The 23,614-nt window shown below is 48.9% G+C and overlaps 1 protein-coding gene across 3 annotated transcripts in view; it reads left to right on the forward strand.

Annotated features, from left to right (window-relative positions):
- Positions 1-23,614, forward strand: part of ZBTB7C (zinc finger and BTB domain containing 7C) — a 131,818-nt gene that overhangs the window by 65,510 nt on the left and 42,694 nt on the right. Inside the window, exon 1 of one of the 3 annotated variants that reach the window (XM_051803684.1) lies at positions 16,855-16,953. The exons of the other annotated variants lie outside the window; for them this stretch is intronic. The gene's annotated coding sequence lies outside the window, so the exon portion shown is untranslated. Of the gene's footprint in view, positions 1-16,854; positions 16,954-23,614 lie in introns of those variants that run through there. 3 annotated transcript variants of the gene reach the window in all.

The following is a 23,614-nucleotide window of genomic DNA, read 5'->3' on the forward strand; positions in this document are numbered from 1 at the left end:
AAAGGCACTGGGTTCACAGTGAGCTGGAACTTTTTTTTCCATGAATGGGTTTAGTTGGGTCCCAGTTGGCTGCCGTTCAAGGCATTGATCATAGAACCCTAGAATATCTCAGGTTGCATGTCCAGAGGCGGAAAGGGAGCTGGGGAAGGGTCTGCAGCAGCAGGAGCATCTGAGGGAGCCGGGGGGGCTCATCCTGGAGAAAAGGAGGCTCAGGGGGGACCTTCTGGCTCTGCAACTCCCTGACAGGGGAGTGGAGACGAGGCGGGGATTGGGCTCTGCTGCCAAGGAACAAGGGACAGGATGAGAGGAAATGGCCTCAAGTTGCACCAGGGGAGGTTTAGATTGGATAGCAGGGAAAACTCCTTCACAGAAAGTGCTGTTGCACATTGGCACGGACTGCCCAGGGCAGTGGTGGAGTCTCCATCCCTGGAGGGATTTAAAGAGGCATGTGGATATGGCACTTGGGGACATGGATTAGTGGTGGCCCTGACAGTGTTTTGCGAATGGTTGGACTTGATGACCTCAGAGGGCCTAAATAATTCTGTAATTCTAAATTGGAGGGAACCCATAAGGATCACTGAGTCCAACTCCCTACTCCTTGCAGAACTAGCTAAACCTAGGAGCATCATCCAGAGACTCCTTGAACTCTGTCAGGCTTGGGGCTATAACCACATCCCTGAGGAGCCTGTTCCAGTGTCTGACTACCCTCTGATGTCCAGCCTAAACTTCCACTTTGTTCCGTGATGCCTTGGCTTTGTCCGTGGGCTGTCACCTTGCTGGATGGCAATACCTATGCCTCACATCCCCAGTGCCATGTGGGCTTCTCTCCAGCCCCCAGCTCCCATGGGTTTGAGTGGGTGCCACGGGCAGGAGGTGGCTCTGTGGAAATACCTTGGACTTCCCTGGAGGCACCAGGCCACTGGGGCTGAGTGCCTTGAAGCTAAATGAGCTGTTGGCTGCTTGGTTAGGAAAGAAACAGGACACTTTGGGAGGCAGGAAAAAGATCATTTATCCTGTTGCTACTCATCCTTGTTAATTCATTGTTTCCGTTGAAAACCCTGCACTTAGCTGCTTCATGAATGAACCCAGTGTCTGTGCCTCCAAAAACAACTTGGCTTGGTGAAAAATAAGACCTCCTTTCACCTCCTCTCTGCTCTGCTGTGTTTTCTCCCCCATCCCTTGTTTTCTTTCACTCGCATCCATCCTGCCTGGGTGGCAGTCCAGGTTGTCCCTGTGGAGTGGGGCTGGAGCTCAGGGGCTGGAATCACAGAAACACGGAATAGTTTGGGTTAGAAGGAACCCTTGAAGGCCATCGAGTCCAACCCCCTGCCACGGGCAGGGGCACCTTGCACTATCCCAGGTTGCTCCAGGCCTCATCCAGTCTCGCCTTGGAGGGAGGGGGCAGCCACAGCTTCTCTGGGCAACCTGTGCTGGTGTTTTACCACCCTCTGCATAAAGAATTTCAGCCCAGGGGCTTCTCTGTGAGCACAGAGGACCCCCTCTGTTTGCTGGGCTGGCACTGCGGAGACTCTCACAATCCAAAGGGAATGGGAAAGCTTGAAGGAGAGGTTTGAGAAAGGGGAAATGACTCAGCTGCACGGCAGGAGGGACGTCAAGGAGGAAGGGTGGGTAGGGAGATTGAGATAGAACTGGGAGTCTGTGGGAGGGGGTTAGAATGGATGGAGGGTGATCTGGATGCTGTGATGTGACAGACATTGCCCAGCTGTGGCTGCTCTGGTGAGCAAACCCTTTTCCAGAAATGGCCCAGGTGTGGAAGGGCAGATGGAGCACAGGAAAGGTCTCTGGTGAGTGGTAGCTTGTCTCCTAATGCCCTTTAGCAGCTGGAATGGAGGAGAGCTGGCACCACATCAGCAGTGAGCTCTCCAAGGACCATCTGTGAGCCAAGGGCAATGAGAACAATTACCAGCCAGAGGAAAAAATCACCGAGAGAGAGTCTGGAAAAAGCTGTGGGGGAGGCTTAGAGCCAAGCAGAGGCAAGGAAAAGGGGATCTCAAAGCTAATGAGTGGCCAGGGAAAGTACACTGGGTGTTTTTGATCTCCCTATCTCACAATACAAGGTCTGTTTGAGGAAGCAGCCGTGTCCATGAGAAAATGCTTTCCCATCGGGTTGGGCCTGTGAAACTGAGTGCCAGGGGATGCCTCCAAAGCTGGAAATTTAACACTCAGATAAGGCTTGGATGTTGTTTGGGTATAGCAAGGAAAACGAGAGCTAAAAATAAGATTTGGAAGCAGGGTTACTCTAGCCAGGGGTTTAAAACAATCTTGAGCTTGTTGGAGTTGAGAGAGCACCTTCCAGGAGTTTGATGCATCAGTGCTGGGCTGTTTAGAGCAAGTGGTGAGCCCTGGGTGTGGCCTAAAGCCACAATGCCCAACTCCTTGGGCTCTTCAGAGGGTGGGGGTTGTTTGGCCAGGAGAAGAGAAGGCTCCAAGGAGACCTTAGAGCCCCTTCCAGTGCCTCAAGGGGCTCTGAGAGAGCTGGAGAGGGACTTTGGACAAGGGCCTGGAGGGACAGGACAAGGGGGAATGACTTCACACTGACAGAGGAGAGGTTTATATTAGAGATTGTGAGGAAATCCTTCACTATAAGGGTGGCACAGGTTACCCAGAGAAGCTGTGGCTGCCCCTGGATCCCTGGAAGTGTTGTAGGCCAGGTTGGACAGGGCTTGGAGCAACCTGGGCTAGTGGAAGGTGCCCCTGCCCATGGCAGATGGTGGAATGAGATGAGCTTTAAGGTCTCTTCCAACCCAAACCCTTCTGGGACTCTGTGATTGCTGGCCTTGTCCACAGAGTTTTTCTCCCAGGAATCCTGCCAGCAGGGAGAATAGCTTTGAAGCTTTTCCCAGGGTAGGGAAGAAACCAAGAAAAGAGTAGATATTTCCTAAGAGGAATCTGGCTGGTCCATCTGGTACTCCCAAAAAGGCTGGTGAGATGGCACAGCACCGAGGAAGGCTGTGAAAGATTGAAGTGTGGGCATCAAAGTGGAAGGTGATTAAAACCCAAGCAAAATACCAGCAAGGATGGTCTCCAGGGAGGGAGAAAGTCTGGCAGAACTCCATCAGGGAGGGTTAGAAAAGGGAGGCTGGAAATTAAAGCAGTGCAATAATGAAGGTCAAGTGCATCTTCAAGGCTTTGGAAACCAGGAGTAATGCTAACTCTGAGCTGCAGTGACTGCTACTTCAGGGAAGGGAAGGGGGATGGGAGGGAAACATTGATTTGTTAAATGGTTAGAAATAAATTGGTGTTTGTTTCCTGAGTCTGAAGGCTACAGCTGCTGCTGAGTCTGGTTAGGCTGATGTTAACTGGGTTTGCTGAGGCTTTGCAGGTTTTTAAGTCAAGCCTCCCTTTTGGGTAGCCCTGGCTGTAAACTCTCCCTCTCTATCCTGTCCCCCAGTGAAACTGGGGAGACTGGAGGTGCTGCTTTTCAGACCTCTTGCTTGAGTGTTTGGTGTCTCTTTTCTACCACAGCCCTGGAGTGCTGGGGAGGGAATCTGAAAGGGGATGGATGGATTGGATCACCTCATCCTTGATATCTCCATCAGTGCCACCCCAACCCTGACCTGCCTTAGGCTGCAAGCACCTCCAGAGTCTGTCGTCCTTCCAGGGCTCTTCTCGAGTGACTCTTTTCCCAAGGGGTCAGGATTCCTTGTCTGTCCCTTCCCCTCTATCCCACCCAGCTGCAGAACAAAGTGCTTCCTGTTAATGAGGCTCATTAGGCTCACACGGGGCGTGGACATGTGGAACTCCACTGCATCTCTAATTCCCTCCTCCTGACTTGTTCCAGCCATCCCTGCTCCATCCTTCAGACGGGATTATGCCTGCTTTGGGACATGGATTTAGTGGGTGTCACAGAGAGGTGTGGGGTCACCTGTGGTGGGGTCACCACACTGTCCTCACCATGAGCAAGAGCCTCTGGTGATGGGGTTCAGAGGTGGGCAAGGGGAGGTGCTGCCACAGCTTTCAGTTTCCACTCTTTTGCTGAGCTTTCTACAGGGTTTTCAGTGCACCCACACACCTTCTAGCTCGAGGAATCTCCAGGAGTAGGTTGTGCAGGTGTGACATGGTGTTTGAGTGGGTCAGAATTCGTGTTGGAATGGCTTGGAAGTTGCCTCACACCCCAGCTGTGGTGTGGCTGGTGGGGGCCAGCTCCGGTCCACACAGGTTTGCTGTTGGATTGGATTCCCACTGCCCTTCCCCAGGGACCCACCACAGCCAGGACCACCCCCTTAGCCTGGGGCAGCTGATATTTGGGTGCAAGTTACCCCCAGCTAACCTGGGCAGGCCACTCCACCACCAGCACGGTGCTTGCAGGGTCTTGGCTCCCATCACTTCCATGGCAAGCTGAGTATGATCCAAATGGAGGAGCCCTTAGCAAGACCAAGCACTGCAGAACAGCTTTTCAATGTGGAGTACATCTCTCATGATTACACTCCCTGAAGAGACTTCCTCTCATTTGCGGTACCTTGACCTAAAGACCTGTCCCAGCAGGAGAAGATCAGGTAGAAATCATGGTGCTCCCCTTCTTCTCTAAAGCTCCAGATTGCCTTTTTGTTTCTTTGCTGGCTTTCTCTGTTCTCATTAACTCGTGATGGGGGAGTTTTTTAAATAAGTAGGTTTGGAAACAGCAAGGCCTTGGAGATAAGAGCTGAGATGACTCCTGTGCTCAGAGATTCATTACCTGCTCTCATGAAAGCCAGGAGAGAAGCAAGCCTGCTTTTCTTTTTCTTTTTTTTTGTTAATAAAAATACTGCACTGAGAATTTTTAAAAATCAAATTAAAGCACAGAAGGACCTGAGAAAGTGTGAGGGCTACAAACTAGTGCTGGAGCAAAAGGGACTCATTAAAATAGGAATTATTTAGGAGAACAAACTGGAACGCCATTATAGAGAGTGTCACCGACTCATTTTCATTTCACTGAGTCCAGCCTAGTGTTTGGCTGCACTTGATAAATGAGTCTGTTTTACTTCTCCTCCTCCTCTTTTTTTTATTTTTTTTTTTAATAGGGGGTTAAAAATATGCAATTACAGTTTCAACCTGTTGAAAAAAAAAATCAAGTTCCGCTGGAGCAGTCAGAGTAAAACCTTTCAGGTCTTACAGAGCTGCCTAAATGTGAAATCATCTGCTTAAAGCTGGGTGCCTGGGTGAACATTTGGGGTCCCTATAACTGAATTTGGGAGAGGGCTGCAACAGGGTGCTCAGAACAACCCCAGCACAGCTCCTGCTTATGCAGCATCCCTGAGCCAGCCTGCCTGGTGTGCTGGCTGAGCAAGGGTTTTAAGACAAGAAGCCTTTGTCTACCATGGTTATTTAATTTTATTTTTTTCCCCTCCTCTTCTCTAAGTAATTTACTCTGGCTGTGCTGTCTCTTGGGCTTGACTGGAGCAGGGAGGGGAGGATGTTCTGCCCCGTCAAGCGTTAATTGTGGTGGAGGAAAAACATGCTGGCCCAGGGAGCTGGGTTGGAGCTGAGGGGGAAGGTGGGAGTGGAGGTAATATCTTTTTTGGAGGGATGGAGTATTTGTGATTGTGCTGTGCTCCTCATGGGTGCAGAGCCAGGGAGGAAGAGTAGGTGGGAGGCAGGCAGGGCAGTGAGCAGGGGGGCATTCCCTGGCAGGGCTCTCACCCACTGAGGACTGTTTTGCCAGGCACAGACATTTAAAGGCACACTGAAGAGAGATGCTGTGGCAATCCTGTCCCCCTACCAGTGCATGGAATCATAGAATCACAGAATGGTTGGGGTTGGAAGGGACCTTAAAGACCATCTCATTCCAGCCCCCTGCCACGGGCAGGGACACCTTCCACTAGACCAGGTTGCTTCAAGCCAAATCCAGCCTGGCCTTGAATGTTTCCAGGGATGGGGCAAATAAATTCAGACGAGATAGGAGATGCAACCCAAAACTGGTGGCTCTCTGGGGAGATGAAGTCTACAGTGAGCCACTGGCAGGTTGGGTAGTAGGAGCCACAGCAGGGAAGGTAATCCCAGCTCCAAGGCCTTTGGCTGGTAACTGGTGCATCTTCCTAGCAGCATTTGCAGATGAGATCCCAGATGGTCTTTTTTGCATGAAGACCTATTTTTTACCTTGCATCTGGGCAGCCAGACAAGGTGGCTGCAGCATTCTTGAAGAAGGCTTCACCACTGGCGTGGATCACCTCGCCAAAACTGGTTTTTGGGATTCAGTGATTTTAAGACAAACTCACTTTTTTTCCCCCTTTTTTTCCCCCCAAAGTTGAAACCTTTTATTATGTCTAGCATTAGGTAAGACTTTTGATTTAATGACTTATCCCTTGAATTCCCCTTCAGCAATAACAACATATTCTAATCCTCTGCTCAGGTGTTGATGGGTGGGGCCTGTTTGGATTAAACATCTGGGATTTCAATTGTTGACCCCATTCTCTCCCTGGAGGAAGGATAGTCACAGGAGACCTTAAGGAACATTGTGAGCATCAAGTTCTCCATCACTGGTTAGTGGCAAAGTCAAATGGAAACATGAGGCCAGCAGAGTGGGGTGCCCTTAGCCAGACTTTATCTCCAACTCCCACAGGGAACTCTGAAAGTTTGGGACACATGCAGTGTTTAGAAGCCCTCTGCAAATCCTGACAGATAGAAAAAAAATAGGTTGGAGGCTAAATTCTTCCTTGAGTGTGATTCAGGAGGACAAAAAGACACGAGGACAAAAATTTCCTACTTTTTTTTTTTTGCAAGGCTGCTTCACAGAGACTGTTGCCCAGCTCTGCTACATTGGTGCATCTGAACCTGAGTAATCCTTTGAGTTTGGTTCAGGCTGGGATTAGTGAGCAAACCTCCCAGATCACTCTTCAGGGGCCCATTGTGGTCCTCCCTGGGAGATGCCACAGAGTCAGTCCTGCGTGAGACCCTACCCCCCCGTCCTTGCTGCTCCAGTGACCACTGTGAGGTCTCATAAAGTTGTCTAACCTTTATGTGCCTGCTGGGGTCATGAGATTGATCAGGGCTTTCTTGGCTTTTGAGGTGGAGGGGTTTCCCCTCATCTTTTGCATGACTGAGCAGGTCTGGTCCCTTCCAAGGCAGCGGCAGAAGCAGCAGGGAAAAGGTACCAGAATGCCCTTCCAGACCCAACAGAAGACACAAGTGAAGGCTGAGCAAGTGAACCCTGTTCCTGTGACATGGGATGGTGTGTCCAAATCACTGAGGGACCTGTTTCTTTCTCCTGTACTGCCCTGAAGACCAAAGACATGGACCTGCCCTTGGGGTTTGAGAGTAAGGAGTACAATGAGCTGATGGGTGTGCACCCTCCTCTCTCCCGCAGGGGCCTCTTCTGCTCTGAACACAGAGAAATGCAGCCTCCTGCGAATTTGCTGAGCCCCACATCTCTCCAGCATCCACCCAAGCAAGGGATGTATGTTGGCTGGCCATGCCCAGGACGAGAAGCTTTTCCCACACACCATGTGCCCCATATGAATATGAATATGAATAGCTCCTGGTTTTCTAGGACGGGAGAGTAAAAAGAAACCAAAATAAAACTGAGTTGAATTGATGATACCTCAGAAAAAAAGGTGGTACCTCTTCAGGTAGAAGAGATGTTGCTTAAGAGGTTCCTAGTGTAAATAATAGTGGTGTAACTATGAAGTGGCTTCATGGAGGGTTGCTTGAGCATAAAGGTTTCTAAAAACCTTTTCTTTCAGCTGCTAGGCTTCTGGGTTTGGAGCAGTGGACAAGACCTATGTGTCCAAGTCTGCAGGGCTGCCCACAGGAATGCTCCCTCCCTACCTGGTGCCTCCGTGCTTCCCTTTGGGGTGTCACTGAGGTGTTTGCCCATGCATTAAGTGTTGTGTTTTCCTAAGGAGAAGCTAAGGCTCAGGGATATGAAAGGCCAGATGGGATGTTCCTGTTAGTAAAAGCTGGTTCAAACTTTAGTTATTTCCTTGAGGTTGCAAAGGTTAGTGTCAGAATTAAGTGTGGAAAGGGCTGGTCTGGGGAATGTGTCCTGTCCTAGGTAATGCCCAACCCCAGATGCTGCAGAGTCCTGCAGTATGGAGTCATGCATCCTGACCCTTCTCATCCCAGGCTCCAGTTTACCTCCTGATAAGCAGTCCAAGGATTTTTTCCTTTTCCACCACCTGCCTCAGCATCGCCTCCCCAGTTCTGAGCATCCCACCCTTTTTTTTTTCACTGACTGTCCCCTTCTTCCTACCCTCTGAGGTGGAGTGATGACTCCAGCCAGATGCTTGGCTGCCATTGTCTCTGCTCTACTCAGGTGGCTTGGCCTCTCCTGTTTGTGCAGCACATAGCTGATTTATTATTTATATTTGCTTCCAGATAAGAAAATGCTGAATATCGGGGCTGGGATTGAGCCTTGTGAAATCCCCCTGGAAACAGCCTGATTCCCCTCTGACAGCTATTTGTTGAGATCACCTCTGAATCCCCTGCACATGTGCTTTATTCTCATAATACAGCTTTCATTTTATAATCAACATGCCATGCTGTAGTAAATCAAATGCTGTACAAAAGCCTATGTATATTATCTCCCAGCAATTATCTTTATTAACCAAACTTGTAATCTCCTCAAAGAACAAAATCAGCTTTGTTTGACATGGTGTGTTTGCTGCAGAACGTCTCTGACGAGCATTAGCTGAATTCCCATCCTTTAATTCCTCTTCTGGGTGACTCTCATGAGGGTTCCCATTATTTCACTCGTGACTGGTGGCAGGCAAGCCAACCTGTTCATCAGGCCATCCCACTTCCCCCTTTAGCAGATCAGTGCAGCATTTGCATGCTTCCAACTGTCTGGATCTTCCCTGGTATTCCAAGATTTATTAAAAATTAATGTCAGCGGGCCAGAGAGCTTCTCAGCCAGCTGTTGGAGGGCTCTTGGGAGCAAGCTATCCAGGCCTGCTGATTTAAAATTGTTTATCGCTAGTAGATGCTGTTTAACAACCTCCTTGGTTACTAATGGACTGGAAAGTACTTCATCCTCCTCGTGTGATACAAGCATCTCATCCTGCTTCTTTCCAGATGCGGAGCAGAAATATTGATTGAACACTTCTTGCCTTTTCTGCATCATTACTTTTCTCCCCATCTGAGGCTGAGCTCCTGATTTATACATAGGCATTATAATATTGCCAGGATTATTCGCCGTCCCTTTCCATATGCAGCAGAACATGCTTTCCTCTGTGACTCTGCGCAGAGTAGAGGACTCCACAATCCTGCCTCTATTGGTGGGAGTGCCTTTCCTTGGTTTGATGCAGTTAAGAACCTTGAGAGGTGCCTGAGGAGCAGAAATTCCTGTCCCTGCTCTCCATCACTTTGCATTCATTAAGGAGGAATTATGAATTAACTGCACCATTGCCCATCCATTTGGTTTCCAAAACCATCAGAACCCTCAGCCCTTCCACAGAGAATGAGATTTGCCCTCAAAACTTTCAGATTTTTTAAGTTATGACCATTCTACATCTCAACCTGTCTCTTAACCCACTACCTCTGTGCGGCCGTGCTAATTTTAGATTAATAATCCGTGGATGTATAAGCCCTCATCTCTCCTAGCAGTTTGTGGCTGCTTGCTTTCTCTCCTGACCTAGAACAGACCTACTGTTTCTTTCTGCCATCTTATCTTTGCCCTTTTCCTTCCCTCCCCTTTCCCCTGCTCTGTGTCACTGCAATAAAAAATTCCAAGGCTTGGGTAAGGGAGGGCAAATGCACTCAACTGTGGGGCAGAGCTCTTCCAGGGGCTCCTTCTACTCTGCTCTGGTGAGGTTCCACCTGCAGGGTTACATCCAGCTCTGGTGTCCTCAACAGAAGGACGTGGAGCTGCTGGAGATAGTCCAGAGGAGGCCACGGAGATGCTCCCAGGGCTGGAGCCCCTCTGCTCTGGAGCCAGGCTGGGAGAGCTGGGGGGGTTCCCCTGGAGAAGAGAAGGATCCAGGGAGACCTTAGAGCCCCTTCCAGTGCCTAAAGGGGCTCCAGGAGAGCTGGAGAGGGACTGGGGACAAGGGATGGAGGGACAGGACAAGGGGCAATGGCTTCCCACTGCCAGAGGGCAGGGTTAGATGGGATATTGGGAAGGAATTGCTGTCTGTGAGGGTGGTGAGGCCCTGGCACAGGTTTCCCAGAGAAGTTGTGGCTGCCCCTGGATCCCTGCAAGTGTTGAAGGCCAGGTTGGATGGGGTTTGGAGCAGCCTGATCTAGTGGAAGGTGTCCCTGCCCATGGCAGGGGTTGGGGCTGGATGGTCTTTAAGGTCCCTTCCACCCCAAACCATTCTGGGATTCTGTGATATGTTGTCCTCACAGTTGGCTCCAGCCCATTCAGTCTGGGAGGAGGTGAGGAAATGACCTTTTTCTCTCTCCTCCTTAGGAGAAGGTGGGGCTGTACCAGCTCCTCCTGAGTATCATTCACCGCTGGCATTTTCCCCTCTGGCCTTCTGTAGCATGGAGAGAAGGGAACCTTGGGGTTGTGGGGCCCTGGGGTGCAAGAGAGACCATAGAGTCTGGCTTTTAATCTGTGCAAACCTCCATCCACCTTCCCAGATCTTTTTCTTTTTCTACCACTGGTCCATCTCTCTGTGCCACGTCCATGGGTAGCAAAGGTGTGTAGCCCAGCAGTGAGATGCTGTGGAAGGGAGATGCTCACAGCTCTTATTCTTAGTCATAGGATTGTAGCCCTCAAGTCTCCACTTTGGGAAGAGAGCCAAACTGTTTTCTTTAGCAGAAAAAGACTTGGTGGGATGAGATGCTCAGAAACTAGAGCTAAGCATGTCCAGGCAAAAAAAAAAAAAAAAAAAAGAGAGGTGGAAAAAAAAAAAAAAGAAAAAGAATGCAATTTCTTTTATAATGAGACTAATAAAATTCTGAAAACACTTGCCAAAGGATCAGGGCAAGACCCCCTTGATTTGAAATCTTCCATCCAAGATTGCGTCTGCTTCTAAATGCTGGAGGGCAGGCAAGAATGAGAGCCTTGCTGTGGAAATTACTGGGTGAAGTATTTTATTTTGTATGAAGCTGGAGGGCAAAATACATGATCGTAACGGTCCCTGTTGCCTGAAAATACCACTACGAAATAAACTCTTTGTTTTGTAGCATAAATTTCCTATGAAGTGTGGTCTGAAACCCCGTGGGTAGGTTTAACGTGGGTGTTGAAATCTTGAATGACGGAGTGACGGATGTCGAATTGTTGAATAACGGAGCGAACATTGCGAGAAACGGCCAAAAAAAAAAGAAAAAAAAGTTCTACTCTAAAGTTTGGGACAGCCAGGGACGAGGATGCTTAGGGAGCAAAGACGAGAGCTGTGAAGGAAAATGCTCTTGCACCCACTAAAGGAGAGATTGATTGGTTGTGCTCAATATTGTGTGTAGCTCAGGTCCTCCCTCCTGAGCACGGCGTGAAAGCGGCGGAAATAAAAGCTTGGCTTTTGCCGGGGAAAAGAATGACCCACAATGTCATTTTTTTTTATTTTTTTTTTTTTTCTGTGGGAAGAAGGGCTGAATTCAATGTTTTCCTTTCTCGCTCCGTCGTGCCGCGGCGCTTTCGCCGTGCGGCCGGGCAGGCCGGCGAGCAGATAATGAATCTGCCGAAATGTGGTTATTGATACAGCTGAGATCATTATACCTGAGGGTCTTGTGAGCTTTCCCATCCAAAGGGGCATTTTTCAGGAGGTTGCGGTCGTGACATAAACAGTCTCATTTCGTCTGAAGTCTCAGCTGGCCGAGTCCCGAGCTTGGGAGCATTTTTTTAAAATACATTATCAGAAAGGTAAATCAGGTCAGTTACCTTCTTTTTTTTTTTTTTTTTTCCCCCAGCTAAGAGAAGTAAAATGGTTCATTTGCCTCTCACTATTAACGTGATGCTCTGCTAGGAGCAGGCTGTGGCCTGATCCACAGCTTTTGAAAGCAAAAGAAATTGTTTCCACCTGCATCAGGAGGCTTCTGCAAAATTTCTTATTGCTGGATAAGGATAACTTTCCAGATTGGGAAAGATAGCAAGTGGTCTGGGCAGAGGTTTATCAGTACACAGAGGCTGGTTGTGATGGGCAATTTGCTGGGCTGTCCTTAGCCCATCTGTGGGTGGGATCGTGTGAGTGGACCCAGCAAGGAGCCGTGGCTCACTTTGTGGGAGACCAAAGCAAAAATAACCCGTCGAGAGATTATGAGGCAGGGAAAGTGTTTCAAAAACTGCGTGTAGCAATTGCACTGGGGCTGTGAATTGTGCAAGGAGGTTTAAGGTGGATTGCAGGTTGGTGCCCTGCAGCATCAGTAGGGCCCATGTCTTTGCTCTCCACCACCTCCCTTCCACCCCACAGCAGGTTGTATTTGTACCACTTTTGGTTTTTTTACCAGCCATCTCAGATTTGTTCTGGAGTGCTGGAAAGGTGTTTTGGCATCGGGATCAGTGAGACATGTAAAGTGGATGGTCAGAAGTCCCATGTGGTCTGAACCTCTTTGAGGTTCATCTGCGCTGGGGAGTGGTTCCAACTCTGCACCAACTCATCAAGCTCTGCAAAAAGGGTCTTTGGTCCACATTGTGCCCTTTATTATGAACACCCATTTGTGTTGAGGTTTCATTCTGTCATCATCCATTTTTACTTGCCCTCGCCCAGTCCCAGCCCTGTGCAAACACAAGCTGAAGCAGATTCAAAAGTCTTTCCCAATAAAGAGGAAGGGGGGACCGAAGCATTAAAAGCAAGTAAAGTGACCTGGTCTAGTGGAAGATGTCCCTGCCCACGACAGGGGGGTTGGAAAAAGAGGATCTTTAAAGTCCCTCCCAACCCAAACCGTTCTCTTTCCCCCAAGAACTTCCCAGCCATATAATGTAGAAAACTAGCCATAAAAAGAAAACTTCCATATAGTTGCACATGCGGTGTGTGTATGTACATCCATCCAGTGTCATCTTGGCTCTATTCAGCCCTGTTCCTTCACAGAAATTGAAATTACACTGTGCTTTCATTCCTCAAGGAAATCTCAGGGTAGCGTAATTGACCATATTTCCATGGAAGACACTGGAGCCTCACTGAGTTCTGCTATCCATAACAAAGCGCTGGCAATCCCTTAGGATCAATCTGGATTATAACCATTAAGGTTTCAAGTATGCAATCGCTGAGATTGTTTAAGCAAAGCACTTAAGGACATTGTGGCTGCAGCAGCTTTGTGTGCAGGCACAGCCCCGACCAGCGAATCTGCCCAGTCTGTGGCATGAAGTGACTGGTAATTCAGTTCTTGCTGGAAACTGCTCCTTGTCTGCAGACTGTGGGGCTACTAGCAAGGAAATCTCACCCATTTACCCTTTCCCAATGTCCGCAGTTGCCTTTTAAAAGTGGAAAACCAGCAGCTCGTCCCTGAGCCGTTAGCACAGAGACCTTAAACAAGACGGGTCGTGTCCCTATCCTATTTCCTCCTGCCCTGCTGGAACCCCAGCGGTGAAGGTGTTTGTCAAGGTTGTGGGCTCACATCTCTTCCTTCCCCTTACTCTGCCACCTTGAAAATAAGGCCAACATTTGGAAGCACTTATGTGAGGCTTAACTTTATTGCCAGGAGAGCCCTGCTGAAGTTAATGGGGGTGCGCACCATCGCAAACGGAAACGCGTGAGGGTGTGTGGGTTACACACCTTGGAGGGAACCTCTCCAGGCACTTCCAAGTTTCCCCATTTGCAAGCAGTTTCTGTGGGATCCAGGGGGGTGGGGAAATATTTTGCTGGGTTTTATTTCTTTACCAAAATTAACCTGTGAAAAAATAGCTGTGTTCTCTCCTCCCCCCCCCCCCCCCCCCCCACTCCGCGCCCTTACCACCATGTTTTGGCAATGAAATAGGGATGTTTGAGGAAGAAAATTATTTTCCTTTGAAAAATGTGACTGATGCAGCAAATTTTGTTGCAAAAAATATCTCCCTCTGGCTCTACAGATTGCTGTATTCACTGAAGCCAGTTATTGGGCTCCCCAGCCTGAAAATCTGAGATACGAAAGGAAAATATTGTGAAAATTCACAAACTAAACAGAAAACCCCCAAATTGTGTAAAAATTTATTTTACCCAAGAAAATCTTTACATCTGATGATCATTTATTTTTCTGATTAGACAAGCATCCTTCAAGTTCTATTTCTTCTGGAAAGCTTTCAATTCAATATACCTGTAATTAGAGGTTTCCTCACCTGGGATAGGCAGTCATTACAACCTTTTCTATTATATTTTTTACTGGGTGTTTCCTGTTGTCCTTGTGAACCAAGGTGGGTTTGGCACAACCCTTTCTTCTCTTCTTTCTCCTGCTGTTCTTAGTTCACACCCTGTTAGAAGTAGTTTGGTCTCTCCTCCTTTATAGTTAAGGAGAACTGTTCAACCCTCCGTTAATGGTGATCACAAAAAAAAGGGATCTAATTTGGAAAATCGAAAATAATGGAAATGAAAAATGGAAAATGGCAAATAATTTCCAGGGTTCAGTGGAGACCTACTGGCCTGCAGTGGTCTTAGACTCAAAGTTATCACTGAGATACCTCACTTGTCATGGTCCACACCCAGGTATTCTTCTGTGTGAAAATATTGGGTTTGACTTGCAAGACTTTGGGGTTGGAATAATTTCAGTTGAAAAAACCCTCCAAGATCATCAAGTCCAACTGTATCCCAGCACTGCCAAGGGCACCACTCACCCATGCCCCCAAGTGCCACATCCACAGGGCTTTTAAATCCCTCCAGGGATGGGGACTCCCACACTGCCCTGGGCAGCCTGTGCCAATGTCTAACAGTACTTTCCGTGAAGGAATTTTTCCCACTATCCAGCCTAAACCTCCCCTGGTGTAACTTGAGGCTGTTCCCTCTCATCCTTGTTCCCTGGCAGCAGAGCCTGACCCCCACCCCTCCTGGCTCTCCCCTCCTGTCAGGGAGTTGCAGAGCCAGAAGGTCCCCCCTGCGCCTCCTTTTCTCCAGGCTGAGCCCCTCAAGCTCCCTCAGCTGCTCCTGGTGTTCCAGACCCTTCCCCAACTCCATTCTTTCTCTCGACAAGTTCCAGCCCCTCCGTGGTGCTGAGGACATTTCTATACTCACCGATTATGAACCATCTTGGGAAGCAGCACCATGAACAATGTGCTTTGCTAGCATGGGATGCACTTAATTTTTTCTTCAACACATTGGCACACAGTGGTGGATTGATGGAGGCAAATCTTTTTGATGGGGGGGAAAAAAAAGAAGTAGATTTTGTGGGAAGTGAATAGTTTCTTCTGCTTGAGGAGCTTGGCCGGGGTGCAGGTAGGTGGGTGGTTGCATGGGAGCTCCCATCCCACGGGGGATGCCGGCTATGGGAGTACCAGGAAAAGCAGTGGGTGGCAACTGATGTTCCTCTCCACGCTGACTTGACAGTCACTGGATGCTGCCCAAGTTTTGCTTTACCCTTATCTGGAGCCAGACATATTGTTCACACCGACTTCATTTACTGATTTACCCAGACACTCCTTAGAAACCCAGTAGTCAGAGGAGCTGCAGATAGTGGTTTGGATGTGGGGATGGAAGCACCATCTTTTTTTTTTTTTTCCTGCAGACCAAGAAAATGTGTAATAAAAGTTTCAAAAGTAACCGTGTGCTGAGCACGGAGCTCTTCCAAGCCCTTCTGGGAGCGCCAGGTTGCCTCAGGCTATCTTACACTTGGTTCTGCCTCGTGCTTCAGAAAGATTTCCCTTGTATAAACAATTTTGGTTTGTGACTTGGGTTTTTTTTTCTTAATGTGCTTCTTTAAAGGAAAACTGGCAGAAAGGTGTGTAATGTGGAACTCAGTGTCCAGCTGCTCTCGTCGGATTTACTGTGTTAACAAAAAATATGTATTTCCTCGTTGTCATAATATGTGTGACAGAAAGGGACTCGCGCTTTATTAAATGCAGTGTTTTACTTGACGGGGCCGCTTAATTTGGGGCAGAACCTCAAGAACAAGCTTTTCCCTAGGGCACCCCACAAGGAGGAGAGGAGAGACCTGTTATTTATCGCTCAACACGACGGCCAACCCTCTAGGGTTGTGCGCACGCCGGCAAGCCGGGCTTAGCCAGGTGAGGCTGCTCATGCCGTCGGGGACAGCACGCTCTGCTGAGACAGGCTCCTGAGGGGTGAGTCCTCTTCTGGGGACGTCCTTGAGGTCAGGCACCACAGGAGATGTGTGTGGGACGGGATTCTTGGCCGCTTGCGTGCAGCTGAGGTGGCCAGGAGTTGGCTTCCAGATCTGGGTCCCGGGGGTGGAGCTTTGAAGCCACACACTGGGCACTTGGGAAGGTTTTTCAGTCATTCATGTCTTGCATTGGACAAGCAACCCCCCCTCTTCGAAGATACTTTGCCTCCATCTTCTTGCTCGCCAAGAAGAAGCAATCAGGTGCAAATCTGATTTTTTAGTTGAAGTATACACAGTTCTTTTCAAAGAGGTGTTTTTCATCCCCCTTCCCAGAATTACCTTGCCTCAGGAGGGTGCACGGTTTGCAGGGGAAATGGAGCAGGTCATAGGAAAGTCACCCACAGAGTCACCTCTGTGGGGGCAAATCAGGGGTTGCCAGTTGGACCAGGGAAGGGTTTGTCCCACTGAGTGGAGAGCAAAAAAGAATGAGATAAATCTGCTTTGAGAAAAATCAGGTTTAAAAAAAAAAATTAAAAAAAAATCAAAAAAAAAATCAAACCCACAACATACCCCTTTAAGTTCTGCTTTCTGAAGAACTCCGTGTGCCTGTTTAAAAAAGGAAACATGAAAAGATCCGGTAAAAATCGGCCCGTGTCCCGCGCGTTGTTTAATAGTACAGGTGGACGGGGAGGGCTCTGTGCCAAATACTTTTGGTTTAGAGGGAGTGGTGGGAGTGAATTCTCCCAACCGCTCCTAGAAAGGCTTAACTTTCCGCACACAAATCAATGACAGCCTCGGCTCGGCTGCAGGCGCCCGGGGAGCGACGCTGCCGGATTCCCCCGTGCAGCCGCGCCAGGCGAGGGCAGGACGAGGGTCGGCACCTGGAGAGGGAAGGTGGGTCAGATGCTGCACCTTCGGCTTCTCAGATACGTGATTTTTAGTTGTTTCCCTCTCTCCCCCTCCCTCCCCCTTCCTTTCAGGGCTTCTGCGGGATCCTGAGGGGAGGAGGAGGAGGCACTTGGGTTTATTGCTAATCGTGTTCCGCGCTGGGAATCTTCGGCGCGTCGCAGCGATCGTCCGTGCTAATGTATCGCCATTTACACCCATTTTTAATTGCTGTTTGAACCCAAACCCTGTGATTCTCTTTCTGATTTCCTTGCTTGGTGTCTTGAATCGTTACCAAGCCCAGAGATTTTGGCTGTATATCAATACCTGTGTGATACAACCCCTCGGTTTGCAGATTTTTTTTTTTTTTTGGTAAGTCCAGCTTAGTTATGTGTTTATTTGTTCTAGATAGGAAATACCAGTGCGAAAACACATCCACCAATGTGTCCTGCTGGGTAGGCAGAAGAGATCTGATGAGGCGGTTGATTAATATTTAGAATAGAATAGAATGGGATAGAATAGAAATATATATTAAGGTAAGTATATATATTGGTATAAGTAGATGGAAATGTAGAATAGATAGAAATATATGTGGATAATAATGGAAAACAGTGTCTATTGTATTCTGTTATATATTTTTAATATTTGTTAATACTGCTTTTGAAGTAGTTTCTGTTTCAGTTGTTCTTTGCAGAAAACTTGCAGAAAAAGTCCCGCCTCCCTCTTGAACAGTTAAAAACATCTCAGCAGATTTAATGCTAGCAGAGAAATTGTGATTAAAGACACTCTGGGAAGCATTGTTGGGAGGAGGTTGCTGCTCAGTGCAGGGTTAAGCCCAGCTCAAGCTGACCTGCTCTGTTGCTGCCCGTGGGATTGCATGGGAAAGACGGAGATCCTTTATCTGGAGACCCCGTGTCTTGAGTTTTAAATTTCAGTCTATCTTGGGAACTTTTTGCTTCTTTACTAGCAAATGGGATGCAGCAGGACAATATGTTATACCTAGTTAAGCTCTAATATTTTTAACAGCTCCTTCTTGAGATTAAACGCTGTTCCAGCGGCACAAATCCCGTCTCCGGCTCCCCTGACCCCACGTAGGTAATTCCCAGAGCTGCGCCGCTGATAAAAACAACAGCCGTGGTTTTGTTTAAGGTTGGGCTGAATGAAAACAGGAGGGGAGGAATGTGCTCAGCAGAGGAGGAACTGGTGCTTGGCCATCCTGGCACTGCTTTCCGGAGCGCGTCGGGTGGACGGAAATACTTGGCGCGGTCGTGCGGGGACCGGCAGCTTATTCTGCCCACAAAAAGGGGACGTGGCAGCCATCTTCCAGTTCACTCAGGTACAATATTTGGGGGAGTGAGACCGAGTGGGACTTTCCCCTCTTCTCTGCTTGGTGGAAGTGGAGTTGGATAGAGGTTTCTCCTCCTGGGACGACTTGGAAGTTTCTGTGTCTACCCGAGACCTGTTTTCAGGGAGTGATGCCCTGGACATGGCCAACCCTTGCTGCCTTCACCATCTACAGCACCTTACACCAGAGAACAAACCTTTTGCAGGCTTCTCAGTACATGTTCTGTGTATCCACACCAAGACAACCCAGCAAATAACTCCTGGAAAGGTAGAGGAGATGCTCTGTCGTCTCTCTGGTCTTCCAGTGCCTTCCATCTCTCCCACCACTGCAGCAAGGACTGTTCAAAACCCTGCTCTGGAACAGGCAGCGTTTAACACCCACTTTTTGCCTGTGCTTGACACTGTTTACTTCAGGTGCCAGGCAATGAGGAGTCAGACCCTGCGTGTTTGAGCACTGAGCAAGCATTAGCTGGAGAAACCTGGGATTTTCCAGCGAGCCCGGGGCTGTCCAGCACCTAAATCCCGTAGCCTCCTTTGAAATTCCTCCTCTAATTAATAAATAAGTAGCAAGTTTCACTGACATAATTTCAGAGCTATTGCTCTTAATTAAATAACAAGTTATTAAAATAGTTTCAAAACTGAAGTCTTCCCTGCCCAGTTCATAGTCCTAGTCTTATTCCCATTAAGTGTCCCCGCTGGAATGGCTTTATAAACATGGAAGTAATTAGAAAAGGTGAAGGATCTGAGACCGCAGAGAAACGTGACATTATTGAGTGTGTGAATATGATCCTGGAAAAGCAGGCAGTGATGGGAGGGCTCCTCCCTACCCCTGCCCATGCCCGTGCTTTCCTGGCAGCATGGAGATGGGATTGTAGAATCAAGCTGAGTCTCCTCTGCATAAAAAATAATATACGTATTATTTTTTATGCATATACTTACATGTAAAAATGTGTTTTATTTAAACATAAGATATCATATATTTATGCATATATGCACCCGTATAATATATCTATTTGTGTGTAAATGTTATATATATCATAAATTTACATACAGTCTGGAAATAACTATAATGTATCTATAAAATACGCTATTATTTTGGTGTATAATGTTGGAGAAGGGGCAGCCAGCACCCAGCTGCACCCCGCTGCAGGTCAGGTCAGTGAGGCAGTTGCACGGTTTATTTTCCTTTGCCTGAGAGAGCTTTAGCCATGAATAGAGGGAGGGGATCCGAGGCTGGGATGCTTCTGCCAAGAATGATTTGGAGGCCTCTTTATATTAGTCAGAGCTTTTTTATTCCTTACTGGAAGCCTGAGAGGAGCTGCGTGCCTGATGGCAATGTTGCTCACAGGTCTGCATAATTTTCAAGTATCGCTCATGTGAGCAGCTTGCCTTAATTACAGATTTATTTCTCGCTGCTGTTGGGTTGCTTTCTCCCTTATTCCTCAGAAAGATGTCCTTGGACCTAAGGAATGGGTGTGTGGCGGTCATGAGGGCTTTTTTGGGGAGGGGAAAGGATGCCACGTCCCAGCTGTTGTTTTTGCGAGGGGCTCGATGTTCTTGGCAGCTGCAGAAGAGGAGGAGAAGGAGGAGGAGGAGGAGGAGGAAGAGGAGGAGGAGGGAATGTCCACACCATGAAGGCTCTGCGCCGGCAGACACGTGGATGTTGGGACCATCCAACGACTTCCACCTCCCGGGGAGAGGCAGGAGCCCAGCACTGCCATCCCCCACCCTGCCCTACCCAGCAGGGAACCAGTTTGGGAAGTGCCTCCGTTGTTGCCCGTGGATGAGCCAGCCCAGGAGGAGGAAGGAGACCACTTTGGATTGAGATCCTGGCACCGCTGGGAGGAGGCAGGGTGGAGGGATGGAGACCAGCCAGCTTCCTAACTATGCAAACAACACACACCCATGTTCACTGTTTATCCCCACTGAGCCCGTCACCATGGTATCTGGGCACCTTTTGCCAAGGTGAGTTGAAGCTGATGGAGCAGATCCTCTGCCAAACCCCAGACTCTCTAGGCATGTGCCTGGGAGGTCTCCTAGATCAGCTGGATCTTCCAGAGTTACTGCTGTTGGAACAGTCCCAATCATTTTGCTGCTGCCTTTGGACCCCCTGCTGCTGCCTGCCCGGTCCATGGCTGGCTCCTGTCTGCCATGAACTCCTCCAAGCACGTACATTCTCACCTCTTTCATGGGGTTTCCTTATGCTGTGTCACACCATAGTGCCAGGTAGGCAGTTGGAAAGGTGGATCCACAGACCCATGTGCTGGGACTGGCACCTTGATGCAAATTTGGGCCCTTTCTTCATCATATGGCCCTGGGCTGCTGGGGAGCCATCCAGAGGTGGGGTATGCTTCCTGGAACAGATGGTGACCAACTGCTGATCTGTCCTGTTCATGTTCTGTCACTGCTGTCCTGTGGTTTGGGGCAAGTTGTTCCATCCACTACCAGTGTGGTGGAGATGAGAAGGTTTTACAGTATCCTGTGAGGAAGCTGGAGGAGAGGAGAGGAGAGGAGAGGAGAGGAGAGGAGAGGAGAGGAGAGGAGAGGAGAGGAGAGGAGAGGAGAGGAGAGGAGAGGAGAGGAGAGGAGAGGAGAGGAGAGGAGAGGAGAGGAGAGGAGAGGAGAGGAGAGGAGAGGAGAGGAGAGGAGAGGAGAGGAGAGGAGAGGAGAGGAGAGGAGAGGAGAGGAGAGGAGAGGAGAGGAGAGGAGAGGAGAGGAGAGGAGAGGAGAGGAGAGGAGAGGAGAGGAGAGGAGAGGAGAGGAGAGGAGAGGAGAGGAGAGGAGAGGAGAGGAGAGGAGAGGAGAGGAGAGGAGAGGAGAGGAGAGGAGAGGAGAGGAGAGGAGAGGAGAGGAGAGGAGAGGAGAGGAGAGGAGAGGAGAGGAGAGGAGAGGAGAGGAGAGGAGAGGAGAGGACAGGACAGGACAGGACAGGACAGGACAGGACAGGACAGGACAGGACAGGACAGGACAGGACAGGACAGGACAGGACAGGAGAAAGGGGAGAGGAGAAAGGAAGGAAAGAAAAGAGGAAAGAAAGGAAAGAGAGGAGAGAGAGGAAAAAGAAAGGGAAGAGAAGAGGAAAAAGAAGGGGAAGAGAAAGGGAAGAGAAAGGGAAGAGAAAGGGAAGAGAAAGGGAAGAGAAAGGGAAGAGAAAGGGAAGAGAAGGGGAAGGGAAGAGGAAGAGAAGAGGAGAAGAGAAGAGAAGAGAAGAGAAGAGAAGAGAAGAGAAGAGAAGAGAAGAGAAGAGAAGAGAAGAGAAGAGAAGAGAAGAGAAGAGAAGAGAAGAGAAGAGAAGAGAAGAGAAGAGAAGAGAAGAGAAGAGAAGGAGAAGAGAAGAGAAGAGAAGAGAAGAGAAGAGAAGAGAAGAGAAGAGAAGAGAAGAGAAGAGAAGAGAAGAGAAGAGAAGAGAAGAGAAGAGAAGAGAAGAGAAGAGAAGAGAAGAGAAGAGAAGAGAAGAGAAGAGAAGAGAAGAGAAGAGGAAAAAGAAAACATCAGAACATCAAAGACAAAAAACAATAAGTTCATCTTTTTTTCTGCAAGGTATTTAGCTGAAAAAAAAAAAGGAGTTTTTATTATCAGTGTTGAGCAATTACAAGATGAGAAATTTCCCTTTCTGCACTGCTGTCCAAGTCATTGCCCCAGCCACTCGCCGGGGGTGTGTGAAAGGAGATGAGCCAGATGAGTCATCCCTCTGTCCTGTCCCCAGTGTCCCTTCCAGACCTTTTCCCCAGGCTTGCAGGGATGCAGACTTCTGGTACAACTGCCTTCCCTCACAGAAATAATCACTCAGGGAATGAAACTGGAGGCAGCCCTGGATGCATTTGGTGGCTTCTTATTTTTCTGAAAGGCTAACCAGGGATTGCTTATAGTCTGTGCTGAGAGAGTGAATGCTGGCTTAGATGGGGCTCTGGAATGATTTGGGTTGGAAGGGACCTTAAAGCTCCTCTTGTTCCACCCCCTGCTATGGGCAGGGACATCTTCTACTAGACCAGCTCGTTGCAAGTCCAACCTGGCGTTGGACACTTCCAGGGATAGGACATCATCAGTTCTGAATCTCACTGCTTTCTGTCTTTAGGGAGGTGTTGTTTCATGTTGAATTCATGGATGAGGCAACCTTCTCCATGGGCAGGAGGCAGGTCTCAGCCTCATCGAGGTGCTAGGTGGTTTTGGGAGCTGCAAGGGAACACAAGAACCTCTGAGTATTGCAAGGTTGTGATTTACATCCAGGCCCAGGCTTTGTTGACTTCTGGCAACCTCTGCCAGAAGTAGTCTTATCTGAAGAGAAATTAAAGAGATTAGCTTCTCTGAGCCTTAATTTACCTGGATGTAAAATTAGTCAGTAGTTGCCTTCCATGAGTCTTGGTCTGGCTTTGAGAGGAGTTGGAGGGTGGTAAAATGAATGCCAAGTGTTGTACGGACAGAGGATGACAGATTTTATGCAGATTTTGTGGCTGCAACAGAGGAGTCAGGTTGCAATATTCCAGCCTTTCCACTGTGCACATGCACTTTCCAAACAGTTTTGTTGCAATTAATTACTGTGCAATTAAAGCAGAGCGACAGTGCTAACTAAGGGCAAAATCTTGTGAAACAAATGGTGTTTGGGCTGATTTTGTAATTGCTCCAGGTTCCCCAGATACAAATTACCGTGTCAGGGCTCCTGATTTATGGCAGAGCAACACAAGCACAGATAACTCAGGGCAAGACCTGCCTGCGTGGGTTGCAGGGGCAGAGGTCCATGTCCCGTCAGTTCTCCATGGGGGTGACCCTTGAAGTGTGGGTACTTCTCGAACTGTCCCCATGGCCAGCTGTCCCTCTCTGCCTCATCCCCAAGGCTTCCCATGAGGTTTCCTCACCAGGGAACTGTCAGGGCAGTTCTGGTTGCAACTCCATTCCGGGCAGAGGGATACAGCCGCCAACAGGGAGATGGGATCTTGTTCATCCATGGTGGTCCAGCCTATGGGATGACGTGGCTGGTGATGCTGGAGAAAGAGAATGGAGCTGGGGGAGGGTCTGGAGCACCAGGAGCCGGCTGAGGGAGCAGGGGAGGCTCAACCTGGAAAAAAAGGAGGCTCAGAGGGGACCTTCTCACTCTCTGCAACTCCCTGACAGGAGAGGGGAGCCGGGGGGAGTCAGGCTCTGCTCTCAGGGAAAAAGGGACAGGATGAGAGGAAATGGCCTCGAGTTGCACAAGGAGAGACTTAGATTGGGTATTAGGGAAAATTTCTTCACTGAAAGGGTTGTCCAGCCCTGGCCACAGCTGCCCAGGGCAGTGGTGGAGTCCCCATCCCTGGAGGGATTTAAAAGCTGTGTGGATGTGGCACTTGGG

The sequence above is a fragment of the Manacus candei genome, unplaced genomic scaffold, assembly GCF_025592945.1.
Source record: "Manacus candei isolate 608988 ecotype Guabito, Panama unplaced genomic scaffold, ASM2559294v1 h1tg000059l, whole genome shotgun sequence".
In the NCBI taxonomy this organism is placed as follows: Eukaryota; Metazoa; Chordata; class Aves; order Passeriformes; family Pipridae; genus Manacus; species Manacus candei.